Source organism: Salmo salar, chromosome ssa09 (assembly GCF_905237065.1).
Source record: "Salmo salar chromosome ssa09, Ssal_v3.1, whole genome shotgun sequence".
NCBI lineage: Eukaryota > Metazoa > Chordata > Actinopteri > Salmoniformes > Salmonidae > Salmo > Salmo salar.
In genome coordinates, this window is record NC_059450.1 from 146,901,452 (window position 1) to 146,927,688 (window position 26,237).

The following is a 26,237-nucleotide window of genomic DNA, read 5'->3' on the forward strand; positions in this document are numbered from 1 at the left end:
CTGTGAGTGTATTGTTGTGGCTGTGAGTGTATTGTTGTGACTATGAGTGTATTGTTGTGACTATGAGTGTATTGTTGAGGCTATGGGTGTATTGTTGTGGCTGTGAGTGTATTGTTGTGTTTGTGAGTGTATTGTTGTGGCTGTGAGTGTATTGTTGTGGCTGTGAGTGTATTGTTGTGGCTGTGGTGTATTGTGTGACTATGAGTGTATTGTATTATTGGCTTGGGTGTATTGTTGTGGCTGTGAGTGTATTGTTGTGTTTGTGAGTGTATTGTTGTGGCTGTGAGTGTATTGTTGTGGCTGTGAGTGTATTGTTGTGACTATGAGTGTATTGTTGTGACTATGAGTGTATGTCTCTTCAGTAGTGTCAGTGTGACATTTTGATGCTGTGAAATAAAACTTGGTATCCATCAATCAAACTCAAACACACACAGACACACAACAACACATACACATTCACTCATGGGTTGATGTGCAGTGACACATCTGCATCTTCTACCTATTGCAACAGTTAGATGAGACTAAAACATAAATCCACATGTTAATAGTTTGGTGTGGTTTCTGTAATGAAGCCAGGAGAGGACAGGGCCAGTGATCACTAATGAGAGGGAGAACATTAAGACAGGGATAAAAGTCTACAGTCGGATTTTAGAATATTTCAAACCTCCAACAGCTGCTTCGCCAGCGACACACACACACACACACACACACACACACACACACACACACACACACTTCCTCAGACCATGGGGTGAGTTGAGCAGCAGAATTAATTAGTTGAATATTGAATCTTCATGAGGTCCTTTATCAGCTTGCTCAGCAGGATGTGACATAGTGTAGTCTGCAGCAGACTTCCTCCCTAATAACCTCTTACATTACCACACAGAGAGAGAGAGAGAGAGAGAGAGAGAGAGACATAGAGCGAGAGAGAGAGAGACAGATACAAAGAGAGGAAAAAACAGTGTAATGTTTACTGTTAATTTTGTATTGTTTATTTCACTTTTGTTTATTATCTACTTCACTTGCTTTGGCAATGTTAACATACAGTGGGGAGAACAAGTATTTGATACACTGCCAATTTTGCAGGTTTTCCTACTTACAAAGCATGAAGAGGTCTGACATTTTTATCATAGGTACACTTTAACTGTGAGAGAAGGAATCTAAAACAAAAATCCAGAAAATCACATTGTATGATTTTTAAGAAATTCATTTGCATTTTATTGCATGACACAAGTATTTCATACATCAGAAAAGCAGGACCTAATATTTGGTACAGAAACCTTTGTTTGCAATTAGTGAGATCATACGTTTCCTGTAGTTCTTGACCAGGTTTGCACACACTGCAGCAGGGATTTTGGCCCACTCCTCCATACAGACCTTCTCCAGATCCTTCAGGTTTCGGGGCTGTCGCTGGGCAATACAGACTTTCAGCTCCCTTCAAAGATTTTCTATTGGGTTCAGGTCTGGAGACTGGCTAGGCCACTCCAGGACCTTGAGATGCTTCTTACGGAGCCACTCCTTAGTTGCCCTGGCTGTGTGTTTTGGGTCGTTGTCATGCTGGAAGACCCAGCCACGACCCATCTTTAATGCTCTTACTGAGGGAAGGAGGTGTTGGCCAAGATCTCGCGATACATGGCCTCATCCATCCTCCCCTCAATACGGTGCAGTCGTCCTGTCCCCTTTGCAGAAAAGCATCCCCAAAGAATGATGTTTCCACCTCCATGCTTCACAGTTGGGATGGTGTTCTTGGGGTTGTACTCATCCTTCTTCTTCCTCCAAAAGCGGCGAGTGGAGTTTAGACCAAAAAGCTCTATTTTTGTCTCATCAGACCACATGACCTTCTCCCATTCCTCCTCTGGATCATCCAGATGGTCATTGGAAAACTTCAGACGGGCCTGGACATGCGCTGGCTGGAGCAGGGGGACCTTGCGTGCGCTGCAGGATTTTAATCCATGACGGCGTAGTGTGTAACTAATGGTTTTCTTTGAGACTGTGGTCCCAGCTCTCTTCAGGTCATTGACCAGGTCCTGCCGTGTAGTTCTGGGCTGATCCCTCACCTTCCTCATGATCATTGATGCCCCACGAGGTGAGATCTTGCATGGAGCCCCAGACCGAGGGTGATTGACCGTCATCTTGAACTTCTTCCATTTTCTAATAATTGCGCCAACAGTTGTTGCCTTCTCACCAAGCTGCTTGCCTATTGTCCTGTAGCCCATCCCAGCCTTGTGCAGGTCTACAATTTTATCCCTGATGTCCTTACACAGCTTTCTGGTCTTGGCCATTGTGGAGAGGTTGGAGTCTGTTTGATTGAGTGTGTGGACAGGTGTCTTCTATACAGGTAACGAGTTCAAACAGGTGCCGTTAATACAGGTAATGAGTGGAGAACAGGAGGGCTTCTTAAAGAAAAACTAACAGGTCTGTGAGAGCCGGAATTCTTACTGGTTGGTAGGTGATCAAATACTTATGTCATGCAATAAAATGCAAATTAATTACTTAAAAATCATACAATGTGATTTTCTGGATTTTTGTTTTAGATTCTGTCTCTCACAGTTGCAGTGTACCTATGATAAAAATGTCAGACCTCTACATACTTTGTAAGTAGGAAAACCTGCAAAATCGGCAGTGTATCAAATACTTGTTCTCCCCACTGTATGTTTCCCATGCCAATAAAGCCCTTAAATTGAAGTTGAATTGAGAGAAAGACAGAGAGAGATAGAGCGAGAGAGACACAGAGAGAGACACACAGAGAGAGAGAGAGAGAGAGAGAGAGAGAGATCCTTTATAGACCCTTGTAATAGGCTTATATCACCACAAATAATACAGACATACAAAACTAAAACACCATTCAGGATGGGTTCATGTAACAGAGAGGGGCTTTATCTAATAGCAGGCACATGACAGCTCCACACACACACATCTCAAAGCACACACATCTCAAAGCACACACACATCTCAAAGCACACACACATCTCAAAGCACACACATCTCAAAGCGCACACAAATCTCAAAGCACACACAAATCTCAAAGCACACACACACATGTCAAAGCTCTTTCTGAGAAAATCTGTAATTTGCGTTTCCACTAAGACGTGAAGAGAAACACGTTGTTATGAGGTCTTCAGGGAGATGGACGTGACAACTCTACACCACTGGAAGGTGGTGTCTTAATGTTCTGCACACCACTCTCTACACCACTCCATACACCACTCTCTACACCACTCTCTACACCACTCCATACAGCACTCCATACACCACTCCATACAGCACTCCATACTCCACTCTACACAGCACTCCATACACCCCTCTCTACACCACTGTCTATAGCACTCCATACACCACTCTCTACACCACTCCCTACACCACTCCATACACCACTCTCTACAGCACTCCATACTCCACTCTACACAGCACTCCATACACCCCTCTCTACACCACTGTCTATAGCACTCCATACACCACTCTCTACACCACTGTCTACAGCACTCCATACACCACTCTCTCCATATAGCACTCCATACACCACTCTCTACACCACTGTCTATAGCCCTCCATACACCACTCTCTATACCACTCTCTACACCACTCTATATATCACTCTTTACATCCCTCGCTACACCACTTTACATCAGTCTCTATAGCACTCCACACATCAATCTATAACACTCTCTTAATCACCCTCTATACCACTCTCTATACCACTCTCTACATCCCTCACTATACCACTCTCAACACCATTCTATATCACTATACACAGCACTCTCAACAGCACTTTCTCTCTCTACATCCCGCTCTATACCACTCTATCTCACTCTACAGCACTCTATCACTCCATACACCACTCTATATCACTCTGCCACTCTCTACATTACTCTACATCACTCTGCCACTCTCTACACCACTCTATATCACTATACACCACTCTATATAACTCTCTACATCACTTTATATCACTATACACCACTCTATATAACTCTCTACATCACTCTATACACCACTCTATATAACTCTCTACAGCACTATACACCACTCTATATAACTCTCTACACCACTCTATATCACTATACACCACTCTATATAACTCTCTACATCACTATACACCACCCTATATAACTCTCTACATCACTATACACCACTCTATATAACTCTCTACAGCACTCTATATCACTATACACCACTCTATACAACTCTCTACACCACTCTATATCACTATACACCACTCTATATAACTCTCTACATCACTCTATATCACTATACACCACTCTATATAACTCTCTACATCACTCTATATAACTCTCTATATCACTCTATACACCACTCTATATAACTCTCTACAGCACTCTATATCACTATACACCACTCTAATATAACTCTCTACACCATTCTATATCACTATACACCACTATACACCACTCTATATAACTCTCTACATCACTATACACCACTCTATATAACTCTCTACATCACTCTATATCACTATACACCACTCTATATAACTCTCTACATCACTATACACCACCCTATATAACTCTCTACATCACTATACACCACTCTATATAACTCTTTACAGCACTCTATATCACTATACACCACTCTAATATAACTCTCTACACCACTCTATATCACTATACACCACTCTATAAAACTCTCTACAGCACTCTATATCACTATACACCACTCTATATAACTCTCTACACCACTCTATATCACTATACACCACTCTATATAACTCTCTACATCACTCTATATCACTATACACCACTCTATATAACTCTCTACATCACTCTATATCACTATACACCACTCTATATAACTCTCTACATCACTCTATATCACTATACACCACTCTATATAACTCTCTACATCACTCTATATCACTATACACAACTCAATATAACTCTCTACATCACTCTATACACCACTCTATATAACTCTCTACATCACTATACACCACTCTATATAACTCTCTACATCACTATACACCACTCTATATAACTCTCTACAGCACTCTATATCACTATACACCACTCTATATAACTCTCTACACCACTCTATATCACTATACACCACTCTATATAACTCTCTACATCACTCTATACACCACTCTATATAACTCTCTACAGCACTATACACCACTCTATATAACACTCTACACCACTCTATATTACTATACACCACTCTATATAACTCTCTACATCACTCTATATCACTATACACCACTCTATATAACTCTCTACATCACTATACACCACCCTATATAACTCTCTACATCACTATACACCACTCTATATAACACTCTACAGCACTCTATATCACTATACACCACTCTATATAACTCTCTACACCACTCTATATCACTATACACCACTCTATATAACTCTCTACATCACTCTATATCACTATACACCACTCTATATAACTCTCTACATCACTCTATATAACTCTCTATATCACTCTATACACCACTCTATATCACTATACACCACTCTATATAACTCTCTACATCACTCTATATCACTATACACCACTCTATATAACTCTCTACATCACTATACACCACTCTATATAACTCTCTACAGCACTCTATATCACTATACACCACTCTATATAACTCTCTATATCACTATACACCACTCTATATAACTCTCTACATCACTCTATATCACTATACACCACTCTATATAACTCTCTACATCACTCTATATCACTATACACCACTCTATATAATTCTCTACATCACTCTATACACCACTCTATATAACTCTCTACAGCACTCTATATCACTATACACCACTCTATATAACTCTCTACACCACTCTATATAACTATACACCACTCTATATAACTCTCTACATCACTCTATATCACTATACACCACTCTATATCACTATACACAACTCTATATAACTCTCTACATCACTCTATATCACTATACACCACTCTATATAACTCTCTACATCACTCTATATCACTATACACCACTCTATATAATTCTCTACATCACTCTATACACCACTCTATATAACTCTCTACAGCACTCTATATCACTATACACCACTCTATATAACTCTCTACACCACTCTATATCACTATACACCACTCTATATAACTGTCTACATCACTCTATATCACTATACACCACTCTATATAACTCTCTACATCACTCTATATCACTATACACCACTCTATATAACTCTCTACATCACTCTATACACCACTCTATATAACTATCTACAGCACTCTATATCACTATACACGACTCTATATAACTCTCTACACCACTCCATATCACTATACACCACTCTATATAACTCTCAACACCACTCTATATCACTATACACCACTCTATATAACTCTCTACACCACTCTATATCACTATACACCACTCTATATAACTCTCTACATCACTCTATATCACTATACACCACTCTATATAACTCTCTACATCACTCTATATCACTATACACCACTCTATATAACTCTCTACATCACTATACACCACTCTATATAATTATCTACATCACTATAGACCACTCTATATAACTATCTACAGCACTCTATATCACTATACACCACTCTATATAACTCTCTACATCACTATACACCACTCTATATAACTCTCTACATCACTCTATATCACTATACACCACTCTATATAACTCTCTACATCACTCTATATCACTATACACCACTCTATATAATTTTCTACATCACTCTATACACCACTCTATATAACTCTCTACAGCACTCTATATCACTACACACCACTCTATATAACTCTCTACACCACTCTATATCACTATACACCACTCTATATAACTCTCTACATCACTCTATATCACTATACACCACTCTATATAACTCTCTACATCACTCTATATCACTATACACAACTCTATATAACTCTCTACATTACTCTACACACCACTCTATATAACTCTCTACATCACTATACACCACTCTATATAACTCTCTACATCACTATACACCACTCTATATAACTCTCTACAGCACTCTATATCACTATACACCACTCTATATAACTCTCTACACCACTCTATATCACTATACACCACTCTATATAACTCTCTACATCACTCTATACACCACTCTATATAACTCTCTACAGCACTATACACCACTCTATATAACGCTCTACACCACTCTATATTACTATACACCACTCTATATAACTCTCTACATAACTTTATATCACTATACACCACACTATATAACTCTCTACATCACTATACACCACCCTATATAACTCTCTACATCACTATACACCACTCTATATAACTCTCTACATCACTCTATATAACTCTCTATATCACTCTATACACCACTCTATATCACTATACACCACTCTATATAACTCTCTACATCACTCTATATCACTATACACCACTCTATATAACTCTCTACATCACTCTATATCACTATACACCACTCTATATAACTCTCTACATCACTATACACCACTCTATATAACTCTCTACAGCACTCTATATCACTATACACCACTCTATATAACTCTCTACATCACTATACACCACTCTATATAACTCTCTACATCACTCTATATCACTATACACCACTCTATATAATTCTCTACATCACTCTATACACCACTCTATATAACTCTCTACAGCACTCTATATCACTATACACCACTCTATATAACTCTCTACACCACTCTATATCACTATACACCACTCTATATAATTTTCTACATAACTCTATACACCACTCTATATAACTCTCTACAGCACTCTATATCACTATACACCACTCTATATAACTCTCTACACCACTCTATATCACTATACACCACTCTATATAACTCTCTACATCACTCTATATCACTATACACCACTCTATATAACTCTCTACATTACTCTATATCACTATACACCACTCTATATAACTCTCTACATCACAATATACACCACTCTATATAACTCTCTACAGCACTCTATATCACTATACACGACTCTATATAACTCCCTACACCACTCCATATCACTATACACCACTCTATATAACTCTGAACACCACTCTATATCACTATACACCACTCTATATAACTCTCTACACCACTCTATATCACTATACACCACTCTATATAACTCTCTACATCACTCTATATCACTATACACCACTCTATATAACTCTCTACATCACTATACACCACTCTATATAATTCTCTACATCACTATACACCACTCTATATAACTCTCTACAGCACTCTATATCACTATACACCACTCTATATAACTCTCTACATCACTATACACCACTCTATATAACTCTCTACATCACTCTATATCACTATACACCACTCTATATAATTTTCTACATCACTCTATACACCACTCTATATAACTCTCTACAGCACTCTATATCACTATACACCACTCTATATAACTCTCTACACCACTCTATATCACTATACACCACTCTATATAACTCTCTACATCACTCTATATCACTATACACCACTCTATATAACTCTCTACATTACTCTATATCACTATACACCACTCTATATAACTCTCTACATCACAATATACACCACTCTATACAACTCTCTACAGCACTCTATATCACTATACACGACTCTATATAACTCTCTACACCACTCCATATCACTATACACCACTCTATATAACTCTCAACACCACTCTATATCACTATACACCACTCTATATAACTCTCTACACCACTCTATATCACTATACACCACTCTATATAACTCTCTACATCACTCTATATCACTATACACCACTCTATATAACTCTCTACATCACTATACACCACTCTATATAATTCTCTACATCACTATACACCACTCTATATAACTCTCTACAGCACTCTATATCACTATACACCACTCTATATAACTCTCTACATCACTATACACCACTCTATATAACTCTCTACATCACTCTATATCACTATACACCACTCTATATAATTTTCTACATCACTCTATACACCACTCTATATAACTCTCTACAGCACTCTATATCACTATACACCACTCTATATAACTCTCTACACCACTCTATATCACTATACACCACTCTATATAACTCTCTACATCACTCTATATCACTATACACCACTCTATATAACTCTCTACATTACTCTATATCACTATACACCACTCTATATAACTCTCTACATCACAATATACACCACTCTATACAACTCTCTACAGCACTCTATATCACTATACACGACTCTATATAACTCTCTACACCACTCCATATCACTATACACCACTCTATATAACTCTCAACACCACTCTATATCACTATACACCACTCTATATAACTCTCTACACCACTCTATATCACTATACACCACTCTATATAACTCTCTACATCACTCTATATCACTATACACCACTCTATATAACTCTCTACATCACTATACACCACTCTATATAATTCTCTACATCACTATACACCACTCTATATAACTCTCTACAGCACTCTATATCACTATACACCACTCTATATAACTCTCTACATCACTCTATATCACTATACACCACTCTATATCACTATACACCACTCTATATAACGCTCTACATCACTCTATATCACTATACACCACTCTATATAACTCTCTACATCACTCTATATCACTATACACCACTCTATATAATTCTCTACATCACTCTATACACCACTCTATATAACTCTCTACAGCACTCTATATCACTATACACCACTCTATATAACTCTCTACACCACTCTATATCACTATACACCACTCTATATAACTCTCTACATCACTCTATATCACTATACACCACTCTATATAACTCTCTACATCACTCTATATCACTATACACCACTCTATATAACTCTCTACATCACTCTATACACCACTCTATATAACTCTCTACAGCACTCTATATCACTATACACGACTCTATATAACTCTCTACACCACTCATATCACTATACACCACTCTATATAACTCTCAACACCACTCTATATCACTATACACCACTCTATATAACTCTCTACACCACTCTATATCACTATACACCACTCTATATAACTCTCTACATCACTCTATATCACTATACACCACTCTATATAACTCTCTACATCACTCTATATCACTATACACCACTCTATATAACTCTCTACATCACTATACACCACTCTATATAATTCTCTACATCACTATACACCACTCTATATAACTCTCTACAGCACTCTATATCACTATACACCACTCTATATAACTCTCTACATCACTATACACCACTCTATATAACTCTCTACATCACTCTATATCACTATACACCACTCTATATAACTCTCTACATCACTCTATATCACTATACACCACTCTATATAATTTTCTACATCACTCTATACACCACTCTATATAACTCTCTACAGCACTCTATATCACTATACACCACTCTATATAACTCTCTACACCACTCTATAGCACTATACACCACTCTATATAACTCTCTACATCACTCTATATCACTATACACCACTCTATATAACTCTCTACATCACTCTATATCACTATACACCACTCTATATAACTCTCTACATCACTCTATACACCACTCTATATAACTCTCTACAGCACTCTATATCACTATACACGACTCTATATAACTCTCTACACCACTCCATATCACTATATTCCACTCTATATAACTCTCAACACCACTCTATATCACTATACACCACTCTATATAACTCTCTACATCACTCTATATCACTATACACCACTCTATATAACTCTCTACATCACTATACACCACTCTATATAATTCTCTACATCACTATACACCACTCTATATAACTCTCTACATCACTCTATATCACTATACACCACTCTATATAACTCTCTACATCACTCTATATCGCTATACACCACTCTATATAACTCTCTATATCACTATACACCACTCTATATAACTCTCTACACCACTCTATATCACTATACACCACTCTATATAACTCTCTACATCACTCTATATCACTATACACCACTCTATATAACTCTCTACACCACTCTATATCACTATACACCACTCTATAGAACTCTCTACATCACTCTATACACCACTCTATATAACTCTCTACATCACTCTATATCACTATACACCACTCTATATAACTCTCTACAACACTCTATATCACTATACACCACTCTATATAACTCTCTACATCACTCTATACACCACTCTATATAACTCTCTACAGCACTCTATATCACTATACACCACTCTATATAACTCTCAACACCACTCTATATCACTATACACCACTCTATATAACTCTCAACACCACTCTATATCACTATACACCACTCTATATAACTCTCTACAGCACTCTATATCACTATACACCACTCTATATAACTCTCTACACCACTCTATATCACTATACACCACTCTATATAACTCTCTACATCAATCTATACACCACTCTATATAACTCTCTAAAGCACTATACACCACTCTATATAACTCTCTACACCACTCTATATCACTATACACCACTCTATATAACTCTCTACATCACTCTATATCACTATACACCACTCTATATAACTCTCTACATCACTATACACCACTCTATATAACTCTCTACAGCACTCTATATCACTATACACCACTCTATATAACTCTCTACACCACTCTATATCACTATACACCACTCTATATAACTCTCTACATCACTCTATATCACTGTACACCACTCTATATAACTCTACATCACTCTACATCACTATACACCACTCTATATAATTCTCTACATCACTATACACCACTCTATATAACTCTCTACATCACTCTATATCACTATACACCACTCTATATAACTCTACATCACTCTATATCGCTATACACCACTCTCTATAACTCTCTATATCACTATACACCACTCTATATAACTCTCTACACCACTCTATATCACTATACACCACTCTATATAACTCTCTACATCACTCTATATCACTATACACCACTCTATATAACTCTCTACACCACTCTATATCACTATACACCACTCTATATAACTCTCTACATCACTCTATACACCACTCTATATAACTCTCTACATCACTCTATATCACTATACACCACTCTATATAACTCTCTACACCACTCTATATCACTATACACCACTCTATATAACTCTCTACATCACTCTATACACCACTCTATATAACTCTCTACAGCACTCTATATCACTATACACCACTCTATATAACTCTCAACACCACTCTATATCACTATACACCACTCTATATAAATCTCAACACCACTCTATATCACTATACACCACTCTATATAACTCTCTACAGCACTCTATATCACTATACACCACTCTATATAACTCTCTACACCACTCTATATCACTATACACCACTCTATATAACTCTCTACATCACTCTATACACCACTCTATATAACTCTCTAAAGCACTATACACCACTCTATATAACTCTCTACACCACTCTATATCACTATACACCACTCTATATAACTCTCTACATCACTATACACCACTCTATATAACTCTCTACAGCACTCTATATCACTATACACCACTCTATATAACTCTCTACACCACTCTATATCACTATACACCACTCTATATAACTCTCTACATCACTCTATATCACTGTACACCACTCTATATAACTCTACATCACTCTATATCACTATACACCACTCTATATAACTCTCTATATCACTCAATACACCACTCTATATCACTATACACCACTCTATATAACTCTTTACAGCACTCTATATCACTATACACCACTCTAATATAACTCTACACCACTCTATATCACTATACACCACTCTATATAACTCTCTACAGCACTCTATATCACTATATACCACTCTAATATAACTCTCAACACCACTCTATATCACTATACACCACTCTATATAACTCTCTACACCACTCTATATCACTATACACCACTCTATATAACTCTCTACATCACTCTATATCACTATACACCACTCTATATAACTCTCTACACCACTCTATATCACTATACACCACTCTATATAACTCTCTACATCACTCTATACACCACTCTATATAACTCTCTACATCACTCTATATCACTATACACCACTCTATATAACTCTCTACACCACTCTATATCACTATACAGCACTCTATATAACTCTCTACATCACTCTATACACCACCCTATATAACTCTCCAGCACTCTATATCACTATACAACACTCTATATAACTCTCTACACCACTCTATATCACTATACACCACTCTATATAACTCTCTACATCACTCTATATCACTGTACACCACTCTATATAACTCTACATCACTCTATATCACTATACACCACTCTATATAACTCTCTATATCACTCAATACACCACTCTATATCACTATACACCACTCTATATAACTCTTTACAGCACTCTATATCACTATACACCACTCTAATATAACTCTACACCACTCTATATCACTATACACCACTCTATATAACTCTCTACAGCACTCTATATCACTATATACCACTCTAATATAACTCTCAACACCACTCTATATCACTATACACCACTCTATATAACTCTCTACACCACTCTATATCACTATACACCACTCTATATAACTCTCTACATCACTCTATATCACGATACACCACTCTATATAACTCTCTACACCACTCTATATCACTATACACCACTCTATATAACTCTCTACATCACTCTATACACCACTCTATATAACTCTCTACATCACTCTATATCACTATACACCACTCTATATAACTCTCTACACCACTCTATATCACTATACAGCACTCTATATAACTCTCTACATCACTCTATACCCCACCCTATATCACTATACACCACTCTATATAACTCTCTACATCACTATACACCACTCTATATAACTCTCTACATCACTCTATATCACTATACACCACTCTATATAACTCTCTACATCACTCTATATCACTATACACCACTCTATATAACTCTCTACATCACTCTATATCACTATACATCACTCTATATAACTCTCTACATCACTATACACCACTCTATACAACTCTCTACAGCACTCTATATCACTATACACCACTCTATATAACTCTCTACATCACTATACACCAATCTATATAACTCTCTACATCACTCTATATCACTATACACCACTCTATATAACTCTCTACATCACTCTATATCACTATACACCACTCTATATAATTCTCTACATCACTCTATACACCACTCTATATAACTCTCTACAGCACTCTATATCACTATACACCACTCTATATAACTCTCTACACCACTCTATATCACTATACACCACTCTATATAACTCTCTACATCACTCTATATCACTATACACCACTCTATATAACTCTCTACACCACTCTATATCACTATACACCACTCTATATAACTCTCTACATCACTCTATATCACTATACACCACTCTATATAACTCTCTACATTACTCTATATCACTATACACCACTCTATATAATTCTCTACATCACTCTATACACCACTCTATATAACTCTCTACAGCACTCTATATCACTATACACCACTCTATATAACTCTCTACACCACTCTATATCACTATACACCACTCTATATAACTCTCTACATCACTCTATATCACTATACACCACTCTATATAACTCTCTACATCACTCTATATCACTATACACCACTCTATATAACTCTCTACATCACTCTATACACCACTCTATATAACTCTCTACAGCACTCTATATCACTATACACGACTCTATATAACTCTCTACACCACTCCATATCACTATACACCACTCTATATAACTCTCTACATCACTCTATATCACTATACACCACTCTATATAACTCTCTACACCACTCTATATCACTATACACCACTCTATATAACTCTCTACATCACTCTATACACCACTCTATATAACTCTCTAAAGCACTATACACCACTCTATATAACTCTCTACACCACTCTATATCACTATACACCACTCTATATAACTCTCTACATCACTCTATATCACTATACACCACTCTATATAACTCTCTACATCACTATACACCACCCTATATAACTCTCTACATCACTATACACCACTCTATATAACTCTCTACAGCACTCTATATCACTATATACCACTCTAATATAACTCTCTACACCACTCTATATCACTATACACCACTCTATATAACTCTCTACACCACTCTATATCACTATACACCACTCTATATAACTCTCTACATCACTCTATATGACTATACACCACTCTATATAACTCCCTACATCACTCTATATCACTATACACCACTCTATATAACTCTCTACATCACTCTATATCACTATACACCACTCTATATAACTCTCTACATCACTCTATACACCACTCTATATAACTCTCTACAGCACTCTATATCACTATACATGACTCTATATAACTCTCTACACCACTCCATATCACTATACACCACTCTATATAACTCTCAACACCACTCCATATCACTATACACCACTCTATATAACTCTCAACACCACTCTATATCACTATACACCACTCTATATAACTCTCTACACCACTCTATATCACTATACACCACTCTATATAACTCTCTACATCACTCTATATCACTATACACCACTCTATATAACTCTCTACATCACTCTATATCACTATACACCACTCTATATAACTCTCACATCACTCTATACACCACTCTATATAACTCTCTACAGCACTCTATATCACTATACACGACTCTATATAACTCTCTACACCACTCCATATCACTATACACCACTCTATATAACTCTCTACATCACTCTATGTCACTATACACCACTCTATATAACTCTCTACACCACTCTATATCACTATACACCACTCTATATAACTCTCTACATCACTCTATACACCACTCTATATAACTCTCTAAAGCACTATACACCACTCTATATAACTCTCTACACCACTCTATATCACTATACACCACTCTATATAACTCTCTACATCACTCTATATCACTATACACCACTCTATATAACTCTCACATCACTATACACCACCCTATATAACTCTCTACATCACTATACACCACTCTATATAACTCTCTACAGCACTCTATATCACTATATACCACTCTAATATAACTCTCTACACCACTCTATATCACTATACACCACTCTATATAACTCTCTACACCACTCTATATCACTATACACCACTCTATATAACTCTCTACATCACTCTATATGACTATACACCACTCTATATAACTCCCTACATCACTCTATATCACTATACACCACTCTATATAACTCTCACATCACTCTATATCACTATACACCACTCTATATAACTCTCACATCACTCTATACACCACTCTATATAACTCTCTACAGCACTCTATATCACTATACACGACTCTATATAACTCTCTACACCACTCCATATCACTATACACCACTCTATATAACTCTCAACACCACTCCATATCACTATACACCACTCTATATAACTCTCAACACCACTCTATATAACTCTCTACACCACTCTATATCACTATACACCACTCTATATAACTCTCTACATCACTCTATATCACTATACACCACTCTATATAACTCTCTACATCACTCTATATCACTATACACCACTCTATATAACTCTCTACATCACTATACACCACTCTATTTAATTCTCTACATCACTATACACCACTCTATATAACTCTCTACAGCACTCTATATCACTATACACCACTCTATATAACTCTCTACATCACTATACACCACTCTATATAACTCTCTACATCACTCTATATCACTATACACCACTCTATATAACTCTCTACATCACTCTATATCACTATACACCACTCAATATAATTCTCTACATCACTCTATACACCACTCTATATAACTCTCTACAGCACTCTATATCACTATACACCACTCTATATAACTCTCTACATCACTCTATATCACTATACACCACTCAATATAATTTCTCTACATCACTCTATACACCACTCTATATAACTCTCTACAGCACTCTATATCACTATACACCACTCTATATAACTCTCTACACCACTCTATATCACTATACACCACTCTATATAATTCTCTACATCACTCTATACACCACTCTATATAACTCTCTACAGCACTCTATATCACTATACACCACTCTATATAACTCTCTACACCACTCTATATCACTATACACCACTCTATATAACTCTCTACATCACTCTATATCACTATACACCACTCTATATAACTCTCTACATCACTCTATACACCACTCTATATAACTCTCTACAGCCTTCTATATCACTATACACGACTCTATATAACTCTCTACACCACTCCATATCACTATACACCACTCTATATAACTCTCAACACCACTCCATATCACTATACACCACTCTATATAACTCTCAACACCACTCTATATCACTATACACCACTCTATATAACTCTCTACACCACTCTATATCACTATACACCACTCTATATAACTCTCTACATCACTCTATACACCACTCTATATAACTCTCAACACCACTCTATATCACTATACACCACTTCTATATAACTCTCTACACCACTCTATATCACTATACACCACTCTATATAACTCTCTACATCACTCTATACACCACTCTATATAACTCTCTACAGCACTCTATATCACTATACACGACTCTATATAACTCTCTACACCACTCCATATCACTATACACCACTCTATATAACTCTCAACACCACTCTATATCACTATACACCACTCTATATAACTCTCTACATCACTCTATATCACTATACACCACTCAATATAATTCTCTACATCACTCTATACACCACTCTATATAACTCTCTACATCACTATACACCACTCTATATAACTCTCTACATCACTCTATATCACTATACACCACTCTATATAACTCTCTACATCACTCTATATCACTATACACCACTCAATATAATTCTCTACATCACTCTATACACCACTCTATATAACTCTCTACAGCACTCTATATCACTATACACCACTCTATATAACTCTCTACACCACTCTATATCACTATACACCACTCTATATAACTCTCTACATCACTCTATATCACTATACACCACTCTATATAACTCTCTACATCACTCTATATCACTATACACCACTCTATATAACTCTCTACATCACTCTATACACCACTCTATATAACTCTCTACAGCACTCTATATCACTATACACGACTCTATATAACTCTCTACACCACTCCATATCACTATACACCACTCTATATAACTCTCTACATCACTCTATATCACTATACACCACTCTATATAACTCTCTACACCACTCTATATCACTATACACCACTCTATATAACTCTCTACATCACTCTATACACCACTCTATATAACTCTCTAAAGCACTATACACCACTCTATATAACTCTCTACACCACTCTATATCACTATACACCACTCTATATAACTCTCTACATCACTCTATATCACTATACACCACTCTATATAACTCTCTACATCACTATACACCACCCTATATAACTCTCTACATCACTATACACCACTCTATATAACTCTCTACAGCACTCTATATCACTATATACCACTCTAATATAACTCTCTACACCACTCTATATCACTATACACCACTCTATATAACTCTCTACACCACTCTATATCACTATACACCACTCTATATAACTCTCTACATCACTCTATATCACTATACACCACTCTATATAACTCCCTACATCACTCTATATCACTATACACCACTCTATATAACTCTCTACATCACTCTATATCACTATACACCACTCTATATAACTCTCACATCACTCTATACACCACTCTATATAACTCTCTACAGCACTCTATATCACTATACACCACTCTATATAACTCTCTACACCACTCCATATCACTATACACCACTCTATATAACTCTCAACACCACTCCATATCACTATACACTACTCTATATAACTCTCAACACCACTCTATATAACTCTCTACACCACTCTATATCACTATACACCACTCTATATAACTCTCTACATCACTCTATATCACTATACACCACTCTATATAACTCTCTACATCACTCTATATCACTATACACCACTCTATATAACTCTCTACATCACTATACACCACTCTATTTAATTCTCTACATCACTATACACCACTCTATATAACTCTCTACAGCACTCTATATCACTATACACCACTCTATATAACTCTCTACATCACTATACACCACTCTATATAACTCTCTACATCACTCTATATCACTATACACCACTCTATATAACTCTCTACATCACTCTATATCACTATACACCACTCAATATAATTCTCACATCACTCTATACACCACTCTATATAACTCTCTACAGCACTCTATATCACTATACACCACTCTATATAACTCTCTACATCACTCTATATCACTATACACCACTCAATATAATTCTCTACATCACTCTATACACCACTCTATATAACTCTCTACAGCACTCTATATCACTATACACCACTCTATATAACTCTCTACACCACTCTATATCACTATACACCACTCTATATAATTCTCTACATCACTCTATACACCACTCTATATAACTCTCTACAGCACTCTATATCACTATACACCACTCTATATAACTCTCTACACCACTCTATATCACTATACACCACTCTATATAACTCTCTACATCACTCTATATCACTATACACCACTCTATATAACTCTCTACATCACTCTATACACCACTCTATATAACTCTCTACAGCACTCTATATCACTATACACGACTCTATATAACTCTCTACACCACTCCATATCACTATACACCACTCTATATAACTCTCAACACCACTCCATATCACTATACACCACTCTATATAACTCTCAACACCACTCTATATCACTATACACCACTCTATATAACTCTCTACACCACTCTATATCACTATACACCACTCTATATAACTCTCTACATCACTCTATACACCACTCTATATAACTCTCAACACCACTCTATATCACTATACACCACTCTATATAACTCTCTACACCACTCTATATCACTATACACCACTCTATATAACTCTCTACATCACTCTATACACCACTCTATATAACTCTCTACAGCACTCTATATCACTATACACCACTCTATATAACTCTCTACACCACTCCATATCACTATACACCACTCTATATAACTCTCAACACCACTCTATATCACTATACACCACTCTATATAACTCTCTACATCACTCTATATCACTATACACCACTCAATATAATTCTCTACATCACTCTATACACCACTCTATATAACTCTCTACATCACTATACACCACTCTATATAACTCTCTACATCACTCTATATCACTATACACCACTCTATATAACTCTCTACATCACTCTATATCACTATACACCACTCAATATAATTCTCTACATCACTCTATACACCACTCTATATAACTCTCTACAGCACTCTATATCACTATACACCACTCTATATAACTCTCTACATCACTCTATATCACTATACACCACTCAATATAATTCTCTCACATCACTCTATACACCACTCTATATAACTCTCTACAGCACTCTATATCACTATACACCACTCTATATAACTCTCTACACCACTCTATATCACTATACACCACTCTATATAATTCTCTACATCACTCTATACACCACTCTATCTAACTCTCTACAGCACTCTATATCACTATACACCACTCTATATAACTCTCTACACCACTCTATATCACTATACACCACTCTATATAACTCTCTACATCACTCTATATCACTATACACCACTCTATATAACTCTCTACATCACTCTATATCACTATACACCACTCTATATAACTCTCTACATCACTCTATACACCACTCTATATAACTCTCTACAGCACTCTATATCACTATACACGACTCTATATAACTCTCTACACCACTCCATATCACTATACACCACTCTATATAACTCTCAACACCACTCCATATCACTATACACCACTCTATATAACTCTCAACACCACTCTATATAACTCTCTACACCACTCTATATCACTATACACCACTCTATATAACTCTCTACATCACTCTATATCACTATACACCACTCTATATAACTCTCTACATCACTCTATATCACTATACACCACTCTATATAACTCTCTACATCACTATACACCACTCTATTTAATTCTCTACATCACTATACACCACTCTATATAACTCTCTACAGCACTCTATATCACTATACACCACTCTATATAACTCTCTACATCACTATACACCACTCTATATAACTCTCTACATCACTCTATATCACTATACACCACTCTATATAACTCTCTACATCACTCTATATCACTATACACCACTCAATATAATTCTCTACATCACTCTATACACCACTCTATATAACTCTCTACAGCACTCTATATCACTATACACCACTCTATATAACTCTCTACATCACTCTATATCACTATACACCACTCAATATAATTCTCTACATCACTCTATACACCACTCTATATAACTCTCTACAGCACTCTATATCACTATACACCACTCTATATAACTCTCTACACCACTCTATATCACTATACACCACTCTATATAATTCTCTACATCACTCTATACACCACTCTATATAACTCTCTACAGCACTCATATCACTATACACCACTCTATATAACTCTCTACACCACTCTATATCACTATACACCACTCTATATAACTCTCTACATCACTCTATATCACTATACACCACTCTATATAACTCTCTACATCACTCTATACACCACTCTATATAACTCTCTACAGCCTTCTATATCACTATACACCACTCTATATAACTCTCTACACCACTCCATATCACTATACACCACTCTATATAACTCTCAACACCACTCCATATCACTATACACCACTCTATATAACTCTCAACACCACTCTATATCACTATACACCACTCTATATAACTCTCTACACCACTCTATATCACTATACACCACTCTATATAACTCTCTACATCACTCTATACACCACTCTATATAACTCTCAACACCACTCTATATCACTATACACCACTCTATATAACTCTCTACACCACTCTATATCACTATACACCACTCTATATAACTCTCTACATCACTCTATACACCACTCTATATAACTCTCTACAGCACTCTATATCACTATACACGACTCTATATAACTCTCTACACCACTCCATATCACTATACACCACTCTATATAACTCTCAACACCACTCTATATCACTATACACCACTCTATATAACTCTCTACATCACTCTATATCACTATACACCACTCAATATAATTCTCTACATCACTCTATACACCACTCTATATAACTCTCTACAGCACTCTATATCACTATATACCACTCTAATATAACTCTCTACACCACTCTATATCACTATACACCACTCTATATAACTCTCTACACCACTCTATATCACTATACACCACTCTATATAACTCTCTACATCACTCTATATCACTATACACCACTCTATATAACTCCCTACATCACTCTATATCACTATACACCACTCTATATAACTCTCTACATCACTCTATATCACTATACACCACTCTATATAACTCTCAACATCACTCTATACACCACTCTATATAACTCTCTACAGCACTCTATATCACTATACACGACTCTATATAACTCTCTACACCACTCCATATCACTATACACCACTCTATATAACTCTCAACACCACTCCATATCACTATACACTACTCTATATAACTCTCAACACCACTCTATATAACTCTCTACACCACTCTATATCACTATACACCACTCTATATAACTCTCTACATCACTCTATATCACTATACACCACTCTATATAACTCTCTACATCACTCTATATCACTATACACCACTCTATATAACTCTCTACATCACTATACACCACTCTATTTAATTCTCTACATCACTATACACCACTCTATATAACTCTCTACAGCACTCTATATCACTATACACCACTCTATATAACTCTCTACATCACTATACACCACTCTATATAACTCTCTACATCACTCTATATCACTATACACCACTTCTATATAACTCTCTACATCACTCTATATCACTATACACCACTCAATATAATTCTCTACATCACTCTATACACCACTCTATATAACTCTCTACAGCACTCTATATACTATACACCACTCTATATAACTCTCTACATCACTCTATATCACTATACACCACTCAATATATTTCTCTACATCACTCTATACACCACTCTATATAACTCTCTACAGCACTCTATATCACTATACACCACTCTATATAACTCTCTACACCACTCTATATCACTATACACCACTCTATATAATTCTCTACATCACTCTATACACCACTCTATATAACTCTCTACAGCACTCTATATCACTATACACCACTCTATATAACTCTCTACACCACTCTATATCACTATACACCACTCTATATAACTCTCTACATCACTCTATATCACTATACACCACTCTATATAACTCTCTACATCACTCTATACACCACTCTATATAACTCTCTACAGCACTCTATATCACTATACACGACTCTATATAACTCTCTACACCACTCCATATCACTATACACCACTCTATATAACTCTCAACACCACTCCATATCACTATACACCACTCTATATAACTCTCAACACCACTCTATATCACTATACACCACTCTATATAACTCTCTACACCACTCTATATCACTATACACCACTCTATATAACTCTCTACATCACTCTATACACCACTCTATATAACTCTCAACACCACTCTATATCACTATACACCACTCTATATAACTCTCTACACCACTCTATATCACTATACACCACTCTATATAACTCTCTACATCACTCTATACACCACTCTATATAACTCTCACAGCACTCTATATCACTATACACGACTCTATATAACTCTCTACACCACTCCATATCACTATACACCACTCTATATAACTCTCAACACCACTCTATATCACTATACACCACTCTATATAACTCTCTACATCACTCTATATCACTATACACCACTCAATATAATTCTCTACATCACTCTATACACCACTCTATATAACTCTCTACATCACTATACACCACTCTATATAACTCTCTACATCACTCTATATCACTATACACCACTCTATATAACTCTCTACATCACTCTATATCACTATACACCACTCAATATAATTCTCTACATCACTCTATACACCACTCTATATAACTCTCTACAGCACTCTATATCACTATACACCACTCTATATAACTCTCTACATCACTCTATATCACTATACACCACTCAATATAATTCTCTACATCACTCTATACACCACTCTATATAACTCTCTACAGCACTCTATATCACTATACACCACTCTATATAACTCTCTACACCACTCTATATCACTATACACCACTCTATATAATTCTCTACATCACTCTATACACCACTCTATATAACTCTCTACAGCACTCTATATCACTATACACCACTCTATATAACTCTCTACACCACTCTATATCACTATACACCACTCTATATAACTCTCTACATCACTCTATATCACTATACACCACTCTATATAACTCTCTACATCACTCTATATCACTATACACCACTCTATATAACTCTCTACATCACTCTATACACCACTCTATATAACTCTCTACAGCACTCTATATCACTATACACGACTCTATATAACTCTCTACACCACTCCATATCACTATACACCACTCTATATAACTCTCAACACCACTCCATATCACTATACACCACTCTATATAACTCTCAACACCACTCTATATAACTCTCTACACCACTCTATATCACTATACACCACTCTATATAACTCTCTACATCACTCTATATCACTATACACCACTCTATATAACTCTCACATCACTCTATATCACTATACACCACTCTATATAACTCTCTACATCACTATACACCACTCTATTTAATTCTCTACATCACTATACACCACTCTATATAACTCTCTACAGCACTCTATATCACTATACACCACTCTATATAACTCTCTACATCACTATACACCACTCTATATAACTCTCTACATCACTCTATATCACTATACACCACTCTATATAACTCTCTACATCACTCTATATCACTATACACCACTCAATATAATTCTCTACATCACTCTATACACCACTCTATATAACTCTCTACAGCACTCTATATCACTATACACCACTCTATATAACTCTCTACATCACTCTATATCACTATACACCACTCAATATAATTCTCTACATCACTCTATACACCACTCTATATAACTCTCTACAGCACTCTATATCACTATACACCACTCTATATAACTCTCTACACCACTCTATATCACTATACACCACTCTATATAATTCTCTACATCACTCTATACACCACTCTATATAACTCTCTACAGCACTCTATATCACTATACACCACTCTATATAACTCTCTACACCACTCTATATCACTATACACCACTCTATATAACTCTCTACATCACTCTATATCACTATACACCACTCTATATAACTCTCTACATCACTCTATACACCACTCTATATAACTCTCTACAGCCTTCTATATCACTATACACGACTCTATATAACTCTCTACACCACTCCATATCACTATACACCACTCTATATAACTCTCAACACCACTCCATATCACTATACACCACTCTATATAACTCTCAACACCACTCTATATCACTATACACCACTCTATATAACTCTCACACCACTCTATATCACTATACACCACTCTATATAACTCTCTACATCACTCTATACACCACTCTATATAACTCTCAACACCACTCTATATCACTATACACCACTCTATATAACTCTCTACACCACTCTATATCACTATACACCACTCTATATAACTCTCTACATCACTCTATACACCACTCTATATAACTCTCTACAGCACTCTATATCACTATACACCACTCTATATAACTCTCTACA

The 26,237-nt window shown here is 36.1% G+C and overlaps 1 protein-coding gene across 1 annotated transcript in view; it reads right to left on the minus strand.

Moving 5' to 3' along the window:
- LOC106598434 (ras-related protein Rab-38-like) overlaps positions 1-26,237 on the minus strand; it is a 78,952-nt gene that overhangs the window by 1,114 nt on the left and 51,601 nt on the right. The gene's annotated exons all lie outside the window — the stretch shown is intronic.